General features: G+C 40.1%; 1 pseudogene; it reads left to right on the plus strand.

The window, feature by feature from the left end:
- The first annotated feature begins 16,423 nt into the window (after positions 1 to 16,423).
- Positions 16,424 to 17,035, plus strand: LOC149819221 (21 kDa protein pseudogene; annotated as a pseudogene).
- The last annotated feature ends 327 nt before the right edge of the window (positions 17,036 to 17,362 follow it).

Here is a 17,362-nt window from a genome sequence, read left to right on the forward strand (position 1 = left end):
CATTCAGATAAATTACAATGCATTCGAATCATTCGTATCAAGTATTACAATACATTGAAATAAAATTTTTAATCATTCACACCAAGTATTGCAATACAACTCACATCAAGTATTACAATGCATTTAAATAGAGGTTTGTAGTATAAGATTTTTTTCACTAGCTTGAGAATTCTTCCTCGTCACTAGTTTGACTTTCTTCTTCTTCTTCTTCTTCTTCTTCTTCTTCTTCTTCTTCTTCTTCTTCTTCTTCTTCATTGTTTGCCCATCCACTTGGTACATCATTTGGATCACATTCCTCTATGAATGTTTCATCAGCCAATGGAGATATGACATGCATATCATGCGCAACATCGTGACCATAAGCGAAGTCACAGACATCATCTGATTGATAGTAATCACTGTCTTCAGCTAACTCATCTTCTTGTAACTGATCATACTCGGGGTATAGTTTGGATTTCACCTTGCAAACTGCCCACCATTCATTTCTATCTGACTTTTTTATACTCGGATATGAAGTATAATAAACTTGTTGAGCTTGCGAGGCTAATATGAATGGTTCATATGTTCCAAACCTGGATTTATGATTCACCTCCACAATGCCTGAAGCTTTGTCGAGTCTTGTTGCAGTTGGATCAAACCAATGACACTTGAATACCGTAACCCTGTTATTCATGCCTAAGTAAGTCAACTCCATTATTTCCTCTATAACACCGTAGTAATCATGTTCATTTTCACCGTAGCTGCTACTCTTGACACACACGCCACTATTTATCGTTGATTTGTTTATACCGTAGTCTTTTGTATGGAATCGATAACCATTTACGATATACCCGTTGTAGCATTGCACAACTTTGGTCGGACCATTTTCTAAATCACATATTCCTTGATCTTTAACATCACCATGGCGAACCTACGCACAGACATAAACAATTATTGTGATCACGATCAATTAAGTAACTTAGTGTTGTTTATAAGTACAAAATTTATGTTAGCTTCTTTACCAACTGTTTCAACCACTCCACAAACTTAGTTTCACGTTCTTTTTGTACTTCTGCATTAGTGAGATGTGAAACTTTGCTTTGCAACTCCAGATCAAATCGTCTGCAAACCACAAATACTTATATTACCGAGCCATGTATCCACATATAGAACATAAAAGGATTTATAATTGAGTTGCATATACATATACTTACTCGATGTATGGGTCGATCGCTGAACAATTAAAAAGAATATAGATGTGTGCTGCATCTTGCTCTCGATCTGTCAATAGCCTTGATCGGCAACTACCAAATGCATGCCCAAGTCGTTGAAATATCGACAGCTTGTCAGCTACAGTTACTTGTTCTCCATCATCGTTACGGGGCGGGCATGTGTAACGTGTTGAAATATGAGGTTCGAAGTACATAGATGAGAAATTTGAAATCTCTTCTAAAGTGTACGCCTCACAAATAGAGCCTTCTACTCTTGCTTTATTACGAACCTTTTTTTTTAGGTCGAACATGCATCTGACAAGAATATACATTTCAAATTTTAAATATCTGTCATTAAAGAGACAAATATAAAAAAACATATACCTTTCAAATGGGTACATCCATCGATATTGCACAGGGCCACCAACCCTTAGTTCATATGGCAGATGTATGATCAAATGTTCCATAACATCGAAAAATGCTGGCGTAAATATCTTTTCTAACAGACAAACAGTGGTGATGACAGAGTCCTCGAGATTCTTTACATCTGATACAATGACCTCCGATGCGCACAATGTTCTGAAAAATCCGCTCAACTCAGACAATACCCCCCATATAGGTTTGTCTAACATATCATGGAATGCTAGGGGTATCAATCGTTGCATAAAGATATGACAATCATGGCTCTTCAACCCATATAACTGTCCATCGTCAATCTTCACAGCCCGAGCAATGTTAGAGACATATCCATCTGGAAATCTCAGTTGTCTCAACCATTGACATACATGTTTTATTTGATCAGGTCCGAGCACGTACTTCGCCTTTGGTTTCAGTACTTTGCCATTATACTCTTTGAGTTCCAATTCTGGTCTTTTACATATTAATTTTAAATCCATACGGGCCTTCGGATTATCCTTCGTTTTTCCTTTAATATTCATTACTGTATTGAACACATTATCAAACACATTTTTCTCTACATGCATCACATCCAAATTATGTCGTATCAATAGGGTCGGCCAATACGGTAGTTCCCAAAAAATAGATTTTTTCGTCCAATTGTGTTCCTTCCCAAATCCACGGAAGGGTGTAGGACTGCGGGCATCTGTTAATACATTTGGAAAGTATCGCAATCTTCTTAAAATCTGTATGCCAGACAATCTTGAGGATGGACCTTCCATTTCAGTTGTGCCTGCTGTAAATGCATTCTTTTGACGTCGGAACGGATGATCGCTGGGTAGAAATCGACGATGGCAATCAAACCAGCAAGGCTTCCTTCCATGCCTCAATCTAAAAGCTTTGGAATCCTCCATGCAGTACGGACAAGCCAACCTCCCATGTGTGCTCCAACCAGATAACATACCATATGCAGGGAAGTCACTGATTGTCCATAGAACAGCGGCCTTCATGTTGAAATTTTGTTTTTTGTGGGCATCATACGTGGTAACACCGTCATCCCACAGTACTTTTAATTCATCAATCAATGGCCTTAGATATACATCAAGATTTTGGCCAGGTGAGGTCGGACCAGGGATCAACAGAGACAAGAAAAGATTTGGACGTTTCATACACAAGCTTGGTGGAAGGTTGTATGGAGTTACAAATACTGGCCAGCATGAGTATGGAGTTGATCTACCCCCAAATGGATTAAATCCATCTGTACATAGACCGAGTCTAACATTTCGCACTTCCATTGCGAAGTTCTGATGAGTACGATCAAAGTGCTTCCAAGCTTCAGCGTCAACAGGATGCGTGATCTTGTTTTCATCGTGTCGAACTTTATTTGCATGCCATCTCATGTGTTTAGCTGTCTTTGAAGACATATACAATCGCTGCAATCTAGGAGTGATAGGAAAGTAGCGGAGCGACTTGTATGAAACTTCCTTTGATCTCGTGCTACCATTGCCTCTTGTCTTTGGCTTGAACCGAGGATGCCCACATGACGGGCATGATATGTCGTTTTCCTGCTCCTTGAAATACAACATGCAGTGATTTGGACAAGCATCAATCTTTTTGTAACCCATACCTAGAGCGTTGACCATAACTTTCGCACGATAGAAATTTTGTGGCAATTTCTCATCTTTAGGCAACATACTCTTCACAATCATGCACAAACGGTCAAAACATGATTGACTCAAATTATACTCGGACTTCAAATTCATTAGTTGAAGAACTGCAGACAAGATAGTGTGACTCTCACAACCGTTCCAAAGTGGCTCATCAGCATCTTTAAGTAAATCATAAAATCTACTAGCTGCATCGTTTGGTGATTCTTCATCTACGACAGTTCTTACATCACTAGAACTCATAGCAGAACCCAGTTCTGTTCCTGCAGCATCAAATATCAAATTCGTATATGGATTATCGTGCACCACATTCACCCGTGCATCAAAATCGTTTCTAAATTCTTCTCCATGAAACGCCCAGTTCTGATAATCACTCACAAAACCCTTCCTGTATAGGTGATGTCTAACGCCATGAGGTTCTACAAATCGATTATTCTTACAAATCTTGCAGGGACACCTAATCCGACCTGTGGGATCTACCGTACTGACACTCGCCATTGCAAATTCAATAAAACTATCGACATCATCCATATATTCATGCGATAACTCATTGTCCACTATCCTACGGTACATCCATTCACGGTTTGCAGTCATTCTGTCGTATGATGTTACGAATAGTATCCTAACGAATTAAGAAAAAAACAATCAGAATGCGACGATGAAGAAAATATCAAATTTATCATGCAATATACTATGTCAAACAATAACAAGAATTTTGATGCATGCATTGATAACTTAATATTTTCATGTGCAAACTATTAATGACATGATACAATCATTTGAAGCATGCTTTTATTATAAAATTTAACATGGAAGTCAAAATCAAATTGAAAGTAACTACATGCAAGCATGGATACAATTACATCAAATATTGCAATACATCATAATCATTCATATCAAATAAATGGCAAACATGTACCTGCAGCAAACACACTTCAATATCTCACTAACTACTACCATGCTTAGCATGGACTCCGTACTCCAAAAATAAGAACACTTCCATATTTCTACATTAAAATCATGCTCAGCATGATCTCCGAACTCCAACAAAGCAGTCCTAGATATCAACAACTAAGTGAGTGTGTGAACAATAAAGTGCTGCATTCAATAAATTAAATAACATGTGATACGTTTGCATCACTTACTCACCACGGGTATTTACCCGATTTGCATTGTTTTTGTCATTTACTTACCACAGGTGGCCGAGCACGAGTTGGTTCCGTTGAGAAATCTGCACAAAAAAACAATTTTTTAAAATGAAGTCACCACGGAAAAAAAACTGTTCTGACAAGGGGTCGACTCCCCTGCTGTTCCGACAGGGGGTCGACCCCCTGCCCGGGTCGACCCCCTACCGGAAAGGCAAGGGGCAAGGGTCCTCTGCCGAAAAATGCAGGGGGTTAACCCCCTTCCGGAAAACGCGGGGGTTAACCCTCTGCCGAAAAACGCGGGGGTTAACCCCCTCCGTTTTCCGGAAGGGGGTTAACCCCCTGCCGGAAACGGGAGGGGGTTAACCCCCTGTGAACCGGGAGGGGGTTAACCCCCTGCCGGAAACGGGAGGGGGTTAACCCCCTGTGAACCGGGAGGGGGTTAACCCCCTGCCGGAAATGGCAGGGGGTTAACCCCCTGCGTGAAAATGGGGGTTAACCCCCTGCGTGAACCGGAAGGGGGTTAACCCCCTGCCGAAAACGGCAGGGGGTTAACCCCTTACGTCAAAACGGGGGTTAACCCCCTGCCGGAAACGACAGGGGGTTAACCCCCTGTGTGAACCGGGAGGAGGTTAACCCCCTGCCAGAAACGGCAGGGGGTTAACCCTCTGCATGAAAATGGGGGTTAACCCCCTGCCGGAAACGGCAGGGGGTTAACCCCCTATGTGAACCGGGAGGGGGTTAACCCCCTGTGTGAAAACGGGGGTTAACCCCCTGTGTGAACCGGGAGGGGGTTAACCCCCTGTGTGAACCGGGAGGGGGTTAACCCCCTGCCGGAAACGGCACGCAGGGGGTTAACCCCCTGCCGTTTCCGGCAGGGGGTTAACCCCCTGCGTTTTCCGGCAGGGGGTTAACCCCTTGCCGGAAACGGGAGGGGGAGGGCGTTACCTTTCTCCGGGCGGCGAACGGTGGGACCAGCGGACGGTGGGACCGGCGGACGGTGGGACCGGCGAACGGCGGGACCGGCGAACGGCGGGAGCGGGACCGGCGCAGGAGCAGCGAAAGAAGAAAAGGAAAACCTGGTTGGGATTAGGGTTATTCGAAAGTTAGCGACGGCTTAGCGACAGATTAATTCCGTCGCTAAGCCAACGTAAAATCAAATTCACGAAAATAGCGACGGATTATATTCTGTCGCCACATCCGTCGCTAGTTAGCGACGGACTAGTTTCCGTCGCTAACGTCGTCGGTAAATGGTGCGATCGTACCGACAAAACAATCTGTCGCAACATCCGTCGCTAATTAGCGACGGACTAGGCGACGGACTATCTTCCGTCGCTACTTTCTTAAGATTCAGTGATAATAGCGACGAATATTTGTCGCTCGCCAATCCGTCGCTAACTAGCGACGGAATCTTTCCGTCGCTAACGTCCGTCGCTAACAACCTATTTTCTTGTAGTGTGATCCACACCAAAGTTGGATTCAGAAAAGCAAAGAGTACATGAGCTTTAACTTGAAGCAACAGAACGAAGATTGTGGCCATCTAGTTCCATGCTTTATGCTGTGGCAGGGAAGGTCCAAGAGGCATGGAAGGTAGAAACCATGGCCCACAGCTGCAGCCTTCACATGCCTTCCTGTTTTAATCATGGCAACTCATTGCTTCCCACATGCAATGTAGTATAAATCCAATTGAGTCCCATGGTACATCTTGCATAAACTATAATGGATTTTCATAGTGGCAATTAACACAATCTAGCTGTATCATAATAGTTAGTTGAGTCTGTGAATGAAACGGTTTGCAGAAATATGGATAATTTTCATATAGATAAATACTTACTCTTTTATAGAGATATGGCTGTTATAGAAAATCAATCTGTTCCTAAAAATTCGGATCTTGTTGCCCAATGTAAACCTTCCTGATTCTATAAAGGAATAACTCTCTCACAGAGAAGTAGACAGATTCATCATAGCGGATGTAGGCTCCATTGCCGAACCACTATAAACATTGTCTTATTCATTTGTTTTTCCTGTTAATTCACATGGTATCAGAGCCTCGTAAATCCAATTGAGTCCCATGGTACATCTTGCATAAACTATAATGGATTTTCATAGTGGCAATTAACACAATCTAGCTTTATCAGAATAGTTAGTTGAGTCGACTAAGACCTGCAGAGACTGAGTTGTACTGCACCTGGTCCTGGCCAAACTTGAGCTGGTTCGAGCAGGTCGAGCCTAATTGGAGTTGTAAACTTTCATAGTATAGGTACGTTTGGTTGTGTTTTTAAAAAGTGAAAATAATGTTCGAAAGAGATTCACTTTCAAAATCTCATGAGATTTTGAATTTCATGAGAGTGAATTTTATATAAATGAGATTTATTTTTTAAATCACTCACTTTTTATAAAACTAAAGTGTATTAGAAAGTGAGTCTGATGGGATGAAACCAAACGTACCAACAAACTAGTTGCATAAGAGTATTGGTGATCCTAGATCTCAAAACAGCAGTAAGTTCACGGTGTTGTAAGTTTGCAACTTTTGCTGAACAAATGGTACTCAAATTATTACGTTCTAGAACACATACCTTTTCTGCAATTATGTCAATTCAATATAACAAATAATCAAAGTTTAGGGACTAATTTACAAGAGGGCTTGTCAAGAGTGAAACATGGACCGCAGATCACAGTCAGATCCACAGAAACTATAAATGTCACTCCACTAATAAAACAAAAGAGAAGGCTCCATCAAGCAGTCCTTGTGACTAATGAAGGTACAGATGGGAAGGCTTCATCTATGGGCCCAAGGTTGTGTGATCCACACCAAATAAGACCGCCCCCTGCTGCAACAACAACAGAGGATGACACCCATTTGCTAAAATCCAATTTTGCTGTTGCTTCAAACGATCACAATGGACTTTTTGCTTATCTAATCAGTTTGGCTGAAAAGGACCCCTCCATCTAGGCAGCAACTGTGGGACATCATCAGTCAAGCCATGCCCACTGCTGCTAAACCATCCGAGCTGTTCGTGGCTTGGCTCGACACGGCTGCATGAAGCTCATTCAGGCTCACCAAGTGAGCTAAGGAAGCTTGTGTATCATAAGTGAGCCGAGCATGAACATCAGGTGTTCAACTCGGTTCCGCTCGTATAGGTTCATTTTGAAGTCACATATATGATTTATGTAGCATTAGCATTTATTGCAAAAATAGCATGATAGGTCAACTGGTTGGGCAACATGCTTGTATACCTCAAGTTATGGATTTCATCTCAATATGGATCTTGTAATAACGAGCCAGCTCAAACACAACTCGTATGGCTCAGGCTTGTACCAGCTATAGCTCCAATTCAGCTGAGCCCGTGTGGATCTCAAATTTTTTAAAAACAAAAAGAATGTTTTTCACATGAAATTTTTTAAAGAAAAGGGTTCAAAAATCATATCCAAATTTGAGAGTTGTAGGATTCGTTTTGCAAGGTTGTGCATTTTTGCTCCTCCAGTGAGCAGGGATCAACAACACCGGGAGCTTAAATTCTTCACTTGCAAGTTTCAACTTGCAAGTACGCGTAGCTTGTACGCGAAGCGAGTTTACCAAGATTTAGAAAAAAAAAGAAACAAACACATATTACAAAAGATAGATAGTTCTAATCTTATAAAAATAAACAAAGTAAATAAAAACTATATTGAATCTCACCTCAAGCTTAGGTAGCCCTTTCTAAGTTATTGATGAACTGGAACATGAAACAGCTAGGCGCGAACTCTTAAGGATGAGTGAGATAGGGGATCTGGGTCCTAGGTTAGGCTAAGTAAGTTAGGTCTAGTTGTACAAGAATTTCAACAGAGTAAAGGTGCAGCTAGAACTTGAAGTTCAGATACAGCAATATGGGGGTGGACCCCTATTTTTAATTTTTCTAGTGGATTCAAACACCTTTCTCGAATATCCACGATCCGTATTTCTAGATCCATCTGAAATTGACATGGAAGGCCCTTTTGGTTGATTTTCAGATGGTTCAATGTGATTGACCTAAGGTACTCTAGCTTAGATTTAGGGATGAGATTAGTTAGTTACTTTAAGATTTGAGAATATTCAAATCTCGATTTGAAAAAGGATAGAGATAGGATCCTAAGCAGTTTCTCTAAATGGCACACAATTTTTAACTAAAAAAAATGCAGCTAACAAAATTTAGGAATTGTCGTTAGAAAAGAGCTAACGAAAATTCATCATTTTTGGACCCTCATAATGACACATAAAAAAACTACTAACACAATCTCAATTATTATTCAGAGTTTTCTAACCACAATCTCAATTGTCTTTAAAAAAACTGGTTTGACATGTTTACATGTTTGGGTTATAACTTTCTATTTGAATGTTCGTTTGAGGTGATTTTTAATGTGTTGAAAAACTAACATCCTCTACTTTAATTCATCTTTTAAGTAAAAATCAAATTTAATCGTTTAGGTGATAAAAAATGTACTCAAAGTGAATCCTACATGTTTTGATCATAACTTTTATCTCTGTGTGGTATTGACTTGATTTTCAGATCTTTTAATTTAATTGGTCTTTTGGACAAAGATATTTAAGGTGTCATTTTAAATATAAAAATAAAGTTAAAGTTAGTAGAACTAGTTAAGGCTAAGCCTAGGGTCCTACTCAAGCTAAGATCCACACCCAGTGTGACCAAGATCTATATCTGGTTTGACATAGGATCTAGTTATATTCTAGATCCAGTGAGGCCCATATCTAGTTAAGACCTTGATCCAGTTAGACCCACGATCCATATCTAGTTTAGGGTTTACTTAGGGTCAACCTAACCTAGTCCTGAAGTTGAGGCTTATATAAACTTCAACCATCTCTCATTTCTCTCATCTCTCTCTCTCTCTCTCTCTCTCTCTCTCTTTTGGGTTTAGCCTAGATCTAGTTAAGGCTAAGCCTAGGGTCCTACTCAAACTAAGATCCACACCCAGTGTGACCAAGATCTATATTCGATTTGACATAGGATCTAGTTATATTTTAGATCAAATGAGGCCCATATCTGGTTAAGATCTTGATCCAGTTAGACCCACGATCCATATCTAGTTTAGGGTTTACTTAGGGTCAACCTAACCTAGTCCTGAAGTTGAGGCTTATATAAACTTCAACCATCTCTCATTTCTCTCATCTCATTCTCTCTCTCTCTCTCTCTCTCTCTCTCTCTTTTGGGTTTAGCCTAGATCTAGTTAAGGCTAAGCCTAGGGTCCTACTCAAGCTAAGATCCACACCCAGTGTGACCAAGATCTATATCTGATCTGACATAGGATCTAGTTATATTCTAGATCTAGTCAGGCCCATATCTGGTTAAGACCTTGATCCAGTTAGACCCACGATCCATATCTAGTTTAGGGTTTACTTAGGGTCAACCTAACCTAGTCCTGAAGTTGAGGCTTATATAAACTTCAACCATCTCTCATTTCTCTCATCTCATTCTCTCTCTCTCTTTCTCTCTTTTGGGTTTAGCCTAGATCTAGTTAAGGCTAAGCCTAGGGTCCTACTCAAGCTAAGATCCACACCCAGTGTGACCAAGATCTATATCTGATCTGACATAGGATCTAGTTATATTCTAGATCTAGTCAGGCCCATATCTGGTTAAGACCTTGATCCAGTTAGACCCACGATCCATATCTAGTTTAGGGTTTACTTAGGGTCAACCTAACCTAGTCCTGAGGCTGTTCAAGACAGTTTGTGTCGAGTTATTTGGTCTCACCAAGTGCAAGGAGTATTTCGATCGTTCAGGAGTATTTGAAAGCTCGATTGTGTCTTGTGAGTATAGTTACACATATACCCATTGCACCAAGGATGTGATTTGAAGTGAATCAACTATCCTAAAAGATAGTGCATGTACATGCATACCTTCAAGCGCATAACTAGTTGAAGCTCAATTGCCTGACCCACTAAGTGAATCATATTTTCCAACGGTCCAAGAGATATTGGAGTTATCCCCCTTACATAAGCCCATGTCGGTGTTTCCCGTTTGTCGGAGCTAAAATCAGATGTCATCACATGGCAGACTTTGAGTGTGCCTCTTCACGTGCCTACCCTTCATATGCTTTTGGGCCGCACAACTGACAGACCGTCGGCCAAAAGAGTGCACCAGGTGCAGCGGCACACTCAAAATGTGTTATGTGATGACACCTTATCCTGGCCCCTGGGGTCAAGGGGTGCGCCTAGCCCAGGTTTACACCCTTTTAAGGTGGACTCTTTGTCCGTCATGAAAAAAGTAGTTTGAAATCCATAGCTGGGCTCTGCAAGGTCAAAACTAGGTGTATTCTCTAGTGAGCAAGTGAAACTTGGGTGTTTTATTATCAATAAGCTTGCAGGCGAGTGAGGTGGTTGTTAATGAGATCCTCGTTGAAAAGAATTCCTTTTCTTTTTCGAAATACTTCATTAACAAGAATTCTCATCCCGTTTCCCAAACAAATCCAAGATGACACTTTCTCATAAGAGAGCTCCAAGTACTCCAAGATGCCAAAACTACTACACAAGGGCGTGATTGAAGGCGTTGATGAATTCTCCAAAGCTACACACATCCTTACCTCCTAAAGCAGCTTCTATATTCTCTTGTTTTATCTGTGCAATCATGGTTCTTTTGAAACTGTTTGATCATTTATGTATTGTTTTTTCAATAAACAAAGCATTCTTAACTTAGCTTTTTATTTGTATTTTTACTGAAGAGTCATCATTTAACCTAAAATAGTAATTATTTTTTATATTTAAACCACCCCCAGGATCAAAGATCTAGCTGCTGGCTTTGCTTGCGGTGCTTATGATCGTTGTCCTGACAGCGTAAAACTCCATGAGCTTACCACTTGCCCCCCCCCCCCCCCCGCGTCAATTTGGGATCCAATTCGGAATTTTCTTTGGAAGGTATCGAGAAAGAATGGGAATGTAATAATATCAATTCATTCAAAAATGCTGTCATGTGATTGGCTATGGCATTTAGCCATGGCACATAGCCGCTCCCTGCTCCTAGTCTTCACCCTTTCTTCTCCCTCATCCAATTTCCGCCTACTATCCAACCACCTCCATCCACTACCATCGCCTCTGCCCCCATTGCCGCATCCACTGACCACCAACCTCCCATTGCCTCTATCTCGTCTAAAACGAATGGAGAGTGAGAATCTTATCTCATTCTCAACAAAATGTGTTTGAAATGCATACATTTTTATGTGTTTATTCATCTTATTCATAAAAAATTAGCATAGTTTAGGGCGGTTCATATGATGGGTTGTTATGTTTTAATTTAAATATATATTAAACCATATAAAAAAAAGTATTTATTTCTGTTAATTATTTAATTGCATATTTTAAAAATAAGTTATAAAGTGCTTTAAACACATGTATATATATATTTGTGTCTTTATTTATTTATTTGTCATGAAAAAATTAATATAAACATGATTTATTTATGCCCGACCATAGAAAAATATATAGTGTACATGATATTGCGTCCAATTCCTGATCCAACATGTTTCTGAATCAGACTACATGTAAACGTTGCATTGAGTGTCTTAACAAAGAAAGGGACTTTCTAGAATGACAAACTTGCCTTCAATTATTTTGTCTTCGTGGGGTTTTAATTTTCTAGGGCAACAAGTGGCATATGGGAGCCTCAAAGGGGTTTGGCAGTAGTGGGATGGGAGCTAGGCCCCTGGGCAGGTGGTCTAGGCTCAAATTTCATGGGGATCACCCCCTGCGCAATCCCAAGTGACTACCTGGGGGCAAGGGGTAAGCCATTGGAGTTTTACAATGCCAGAACAGCGACCATAAATACGTCCGGCAAATCCAATGCCGGATGGTTTCTCCATGCAGATATAAAAATAGGTGGCATATACATGAGAGTAGTTATGCAAATGACCGATGTTGCCCCAATTATCAAGGACACAATTAAAGACTTTGGTATTCCGCCATTGCGGTTGAAAGGAAAGTTTGATAGGACGATTATTAGGCCTGCTTTACTATATAGTACAGAATGTTGGGCTGCCAAGAGACATCATATTCAAAAAATGAGTGTAGTAGAGATGCGGATGCTGAGATGGATGTGTGAAAATACAATAAAAGATAAGATTCGGAACGAGGAGATATGTAAGAAGGTAGGCGTTGCACCCATTGAAAATAAGATGAGAGAGAACCGTTTACGGTGGTTTGGACATATTCGGCGAAGGCCTAATGATGCTCCAGTTAGAATGATGGAGAAATGGAAAAATATATTAGTTAAAAAAGGTCGGGGTAGGCCTAGGAAGACATAGATGGAGGTGATAGGAAAGGATATGAATGCTTTTAACCTCACCGAGGACATGGCATTGGATAGAAATGATTGGAGGAGAAGGATTCATGTAGAAGACCCATAATGTTTTTCTTTTTTGGTTCATATCGCCGACCCCAATTATTTTGGGATGAAGGCGTAGTTGTTGTTGTTGTTGGTATTCAAATTTGATAAGATAGAGTATTTCACACAAAGCCAACACCAAAAGCAGATCTCTGACCCACCTGAATCTGAAAGAGATTGAAGGAACTTTTTCATGATATTTTGAAGGCACCAAACCAAGCTTCCCGAGATACCAAAGTTAAATTGAAAGTTCGAAATTAAAATGGATTAGACTGCTAACATGCCAGCATATATGACTACAATTTCAGAGCCTAAAAGTAATTTTTTAATGGTTTCATCCATTTGAAGTTACAAACCATAATAGACATACACTGGAAGGAATAACACACTAGAAGCATAACAGAGATGAACATAAAAAAATAAAGTGATTATGCCTAATTGACAACTGAAATGATCTAGTGAATCGATTTATAGCTCAGCCAAGTCCAGAAGCCAAACAAACAACAAAATTTGTCTTGAAAGTACCAAACACACACACATAAATATATATCTGGTAAATATTTGGTACTACAATGTATGAAACTATCGAGTGGAACTCACCTTCTTTTAGGCTTTTTCTTTTTTGTAGATGGGACTTTATGGATGTGATCTAAAAGCTTTGGTTGGTAGGAGATGGTTTTTGAATCATGTGATCATGATATGTAAACAACTTACAACATTTTTAAGAGCTTCAAAAATCAATGTCCCACAATGTATCAACATTTCATAGCTCAAAAAATCATAATTTTTCATTGAGAAAGTGCAATCCAACGTTCGGTCCATAGTAAACAAACCATGTTAAAGTCAACTAAACTTGGTATAGCTTAGTTTGACTGAGTTACTTATTTAACCCAAAAGCCAATACTCAAGATTGGATCGTTAACAAACTAAGCTAGAACAAGGTCTTAATGCTCTTAGTTCGGGTGGTGCTTAAGTAGCTTGATCATATAACTAACCATGTGTACATGTACAGTCAGGGGTCAGCCATAAAACCAGGGAAATCTAATTTCATGGTCAGAAAATCATTTTCCCCATGAAAGAAAGCTCAATAGATCTCCACTTGATTTTGCCCTTAAACCTCACCAAGCCCTAAAATACAGTTTTTGTCATTCATTCTGCAGTATGATGACACTGTCTATATTGCGGTTACGGGTGTCAACGGGTCAGTTTTACCCCTACCAAACCCTATAGGGTCCGGGTATGGTAACAAATAAGAAGACCCGATTAAGACCCGGGACCAGACCCAAAGGTCCGATTAATACATAGACCCGGGTATAGTTTGTGAAATTTTATACCAGACCTAGGCCCGACCCGAGTTCCGATTAAGACCTGCAAATTTTCAATGTAAAAAAGATTAAAATATTATTTTATTGGGTATGTACCGGGTCTGGTTCATGTAATCAGGTCTGGGTATGGTTTCGCTTATAGTAAACCTGATTGGACCCCATACCATTCCCAAAAATCTGGTCAAAGTCTGGTTTCACCTAGGTTCAAACCAAACCCGACCCGTTGACACCCCTAATTGCGGTGTCAATTACCCAACTTCGCCTTGCAATGAGGGATGTGTACCACCTGGCCATCAAGGAGTAGTGCGTTTGATCACTTGTTCAGGGTTGGACAAAATGAACAAAAAGAATGGAAGAGTGGTTATGTTCTTTTTGTTCTAAGTCCAACTAATCAACAAGAAGAAACCCTAATCAAGAAGAGAACCCTAATCATTAAAATCAAACAAAAAGCTAATCTAAAAAAACCCTTACATATGAAAACCTAAAAATGCCCTAAAAAGAAATTTGATTCAAAGCGAAATAAAAGAAGAAGAAAAAGAAAGAAGAAAAAGAAAGAAAGGAAGAAACCTCCCCGGCCTCGCATCGCCTCACTAGCCTCTTGAACTGCGGCCTCATCCCCGGCGTCGGTGATCCCCTGGCTGCCAGAGAGAGAGAGAGAGTCGGGGGACCCTTACCCCAATTTTTTTTTTTAAACATGTTTCCCATGTCCTGTTCTTTTTGTAACGGGGGAGGGGTGTTACAAAAAGAACAAGTTTTTAAGAATGCTGGGGACCCTGTTTCGAGCGTTCACCACATCCAACATTTGTTAAAATCACCGTCTCATGAATCTATTTCATCCCATTTTGGGCGATGGATAGTAATTCAAACATATCCTAAAATGAACTGAACAACTTGTGACTCGGTTTGGCTTGTCACAAACTAGTCAGTGGTTGGTTCGTATAGTTGAGGAGTCAAGCCTCCAACAGCTCATTTAATTTAAACAAGTCAAGCCCGAACATAGGGTGCTCAGCTCCGATGAGCTTATATATATATATATATATATATATATATATATATATATATACATATATATATACAAGAAAACCCGCATCTTCGGGCGGGTTTTTCCTTCAAACTCATCGGATGCATGATGTAACACCACACGTCTTATTTTTAAACAAAAATGATTTAGCGGTTTTTTAACCGCCGCTAAAAGTCTGTAGCGTGGTGACACTTTGTCCAAACAATCTTCAAACACTTCAAGTGTTTGAAGATACATATCTCTCTCTCTCTCTCTCTCTCTCTCTATATATATATATATATATATATATATATATATATATATATTTTGTAATCCATGTATTGAAAAACATGCAAGCCATGTTTGACTTGTCTCATTCAGGGACAAGCTCGAACATGCTCTGTTAGGTTTGCTCATTTGCCAGCTCTACCACGTCATGAGTTTGGGCCTAATAAAAAAAGTGTTTAGTATTCCATAAACCAAAGCTGAGAGTACTACTGGGGAGCGCAGTAGACCTCAAGAATTTGATCGGCGGAGGCATGCACTAGGGTAGGTTAGGTTTACACTCCATTCTACCCACAGCTAATGATAACCTGGTTTTCTCTTGGCCTAGCCAAAAAAAAAAGATGACGACCAATGTTCAGGCCAAAACTTATCGGCAGAAAATCGATCTGCATCTCCCCTGAATCAGCTACTTTTTAATAAAATGTAAAAATACTAAAAATATTTTCTAATATTTTTTAATATTATTTTAATGATTTTAACACATGTCATGTTCTGATTGACACGTAATGTTTTTTTATTATTTTTTGGCCCCATACAAAACGGTTCACTTGAATACAGGTATCTGGCCAATACAGCTGAATCTTTGGCCAAACGATTCAGGGCCGATACCGATACTGACAACATTGATGATGACACTGTCAAGGATGAAAAGGGGGTCATATTGTGGGACATGTCCCCTTCCTTCCATGGATGAAACATAAACATCAATCAATGTCATCAATGCGTCCTGGTATATAAGAAATGAATTCAATTTAGTAATGGCCCTATCATGCCCTTTTAGAGACAGATAACCAAGTCAATCTTATCATACATTGCTGAACCTCTTTAAAACTTAGAATGCAGCCTCCAAGAGAACTAGGTCATACTCTATTATTCATATGTTAAAAGCATTGCATCATGCTCGGGAAATATGTTTCATGTCAATTCTTATATAGATAAAACCTAGCCTAGTTGGCAGATGCAGTTCCCATTGCTGCCTATTTCATATCCTCACTTATCCATAACCACACCATATACCTTCATTCCTCAAAATTGAAGTTCTTCAAGAAAACCACATCCCATAGAATATGGCTTCCCTCTGCACATCCACACTCTTCTTCACCCTCATGTTAGCCTCACTTGTTTGCACTAATAGTGCTACAAACAGAAAACTCTTACCAGTTAGCACAAACTTCATTCTGAGCTCATGCCGGACGACCCGCTACCCGGCTGTGTGCTACAACTGGCTTGCGAGCTATGCTAGCACTGTCCAGAATAGCCCCAGGCAGTTGGCTCATGCTGCGCTGTTGGTGAGCCTGGACCGAGCCCTGTTGACGTCGACCATGATGTCCAAACTGAAAGCTGAGAACAGGGGATGAATGACTCACAGAGAGATTGGTGCCATGAGAGACTGCATTGAGAATGTGGGTGAATCCATATATTTGATGAAGCAGTCGCTCAAGAATATGACAGAGCTCGCCACAAGCAACTGGGGGATGCAGATGAGCGACCTGCAGACTTGGGTAAGTGCCGCGCTGACCGATGAGGACACGTGTATGGATGGATTTGCTGGTCACACCATGGATGGCCCACTCAAGGAGGACATCAGGTCGAGCATTGAAGGGGTGGCTCAATTGACTAGTAATGCCTTGGACTTCATCAACCAGCTAGCCAACAGTACGGAGAGAAGTCTACCATGAACAGAGATTTAGCCCCTTGATAATTATGTCCTACTCTCTGTACACCTAAACATTGTGAGTATATGTGTGTATATATATATATATATATATATATATATATATATATATATATATATATATATATATAGAGAGAGAGAGAGAGAGAGAGAGAGAGAGATGTACATAATGTAATATTGTAGAAAACAATTCTTAGAACACTTGGCAACAATGTCAATTAAAAAGCGGTTATAAAGACTCTAATTTTTTATACCTACTACCCATGCTTATGCTTTTATAAGATCTAGTGTTAGAATTTAGGATTAGGATAGGATATATAATATATAATAT

This window comes from Nuphar pumila, chromosome 13 (genome assembly GCF_984573655.1).
Source record: "Nuphar pumila chromosome 13, dmNupPumi1.hap1.1, whole genome shotgun sequence".
Taxonomy (NCBI): Eukaryota; Viridiplantae; Streptophyta; class Magnoliopsida; order Nymphaeales; family Nymphaeaceae; genus Nuphar; species Nuphar pumila.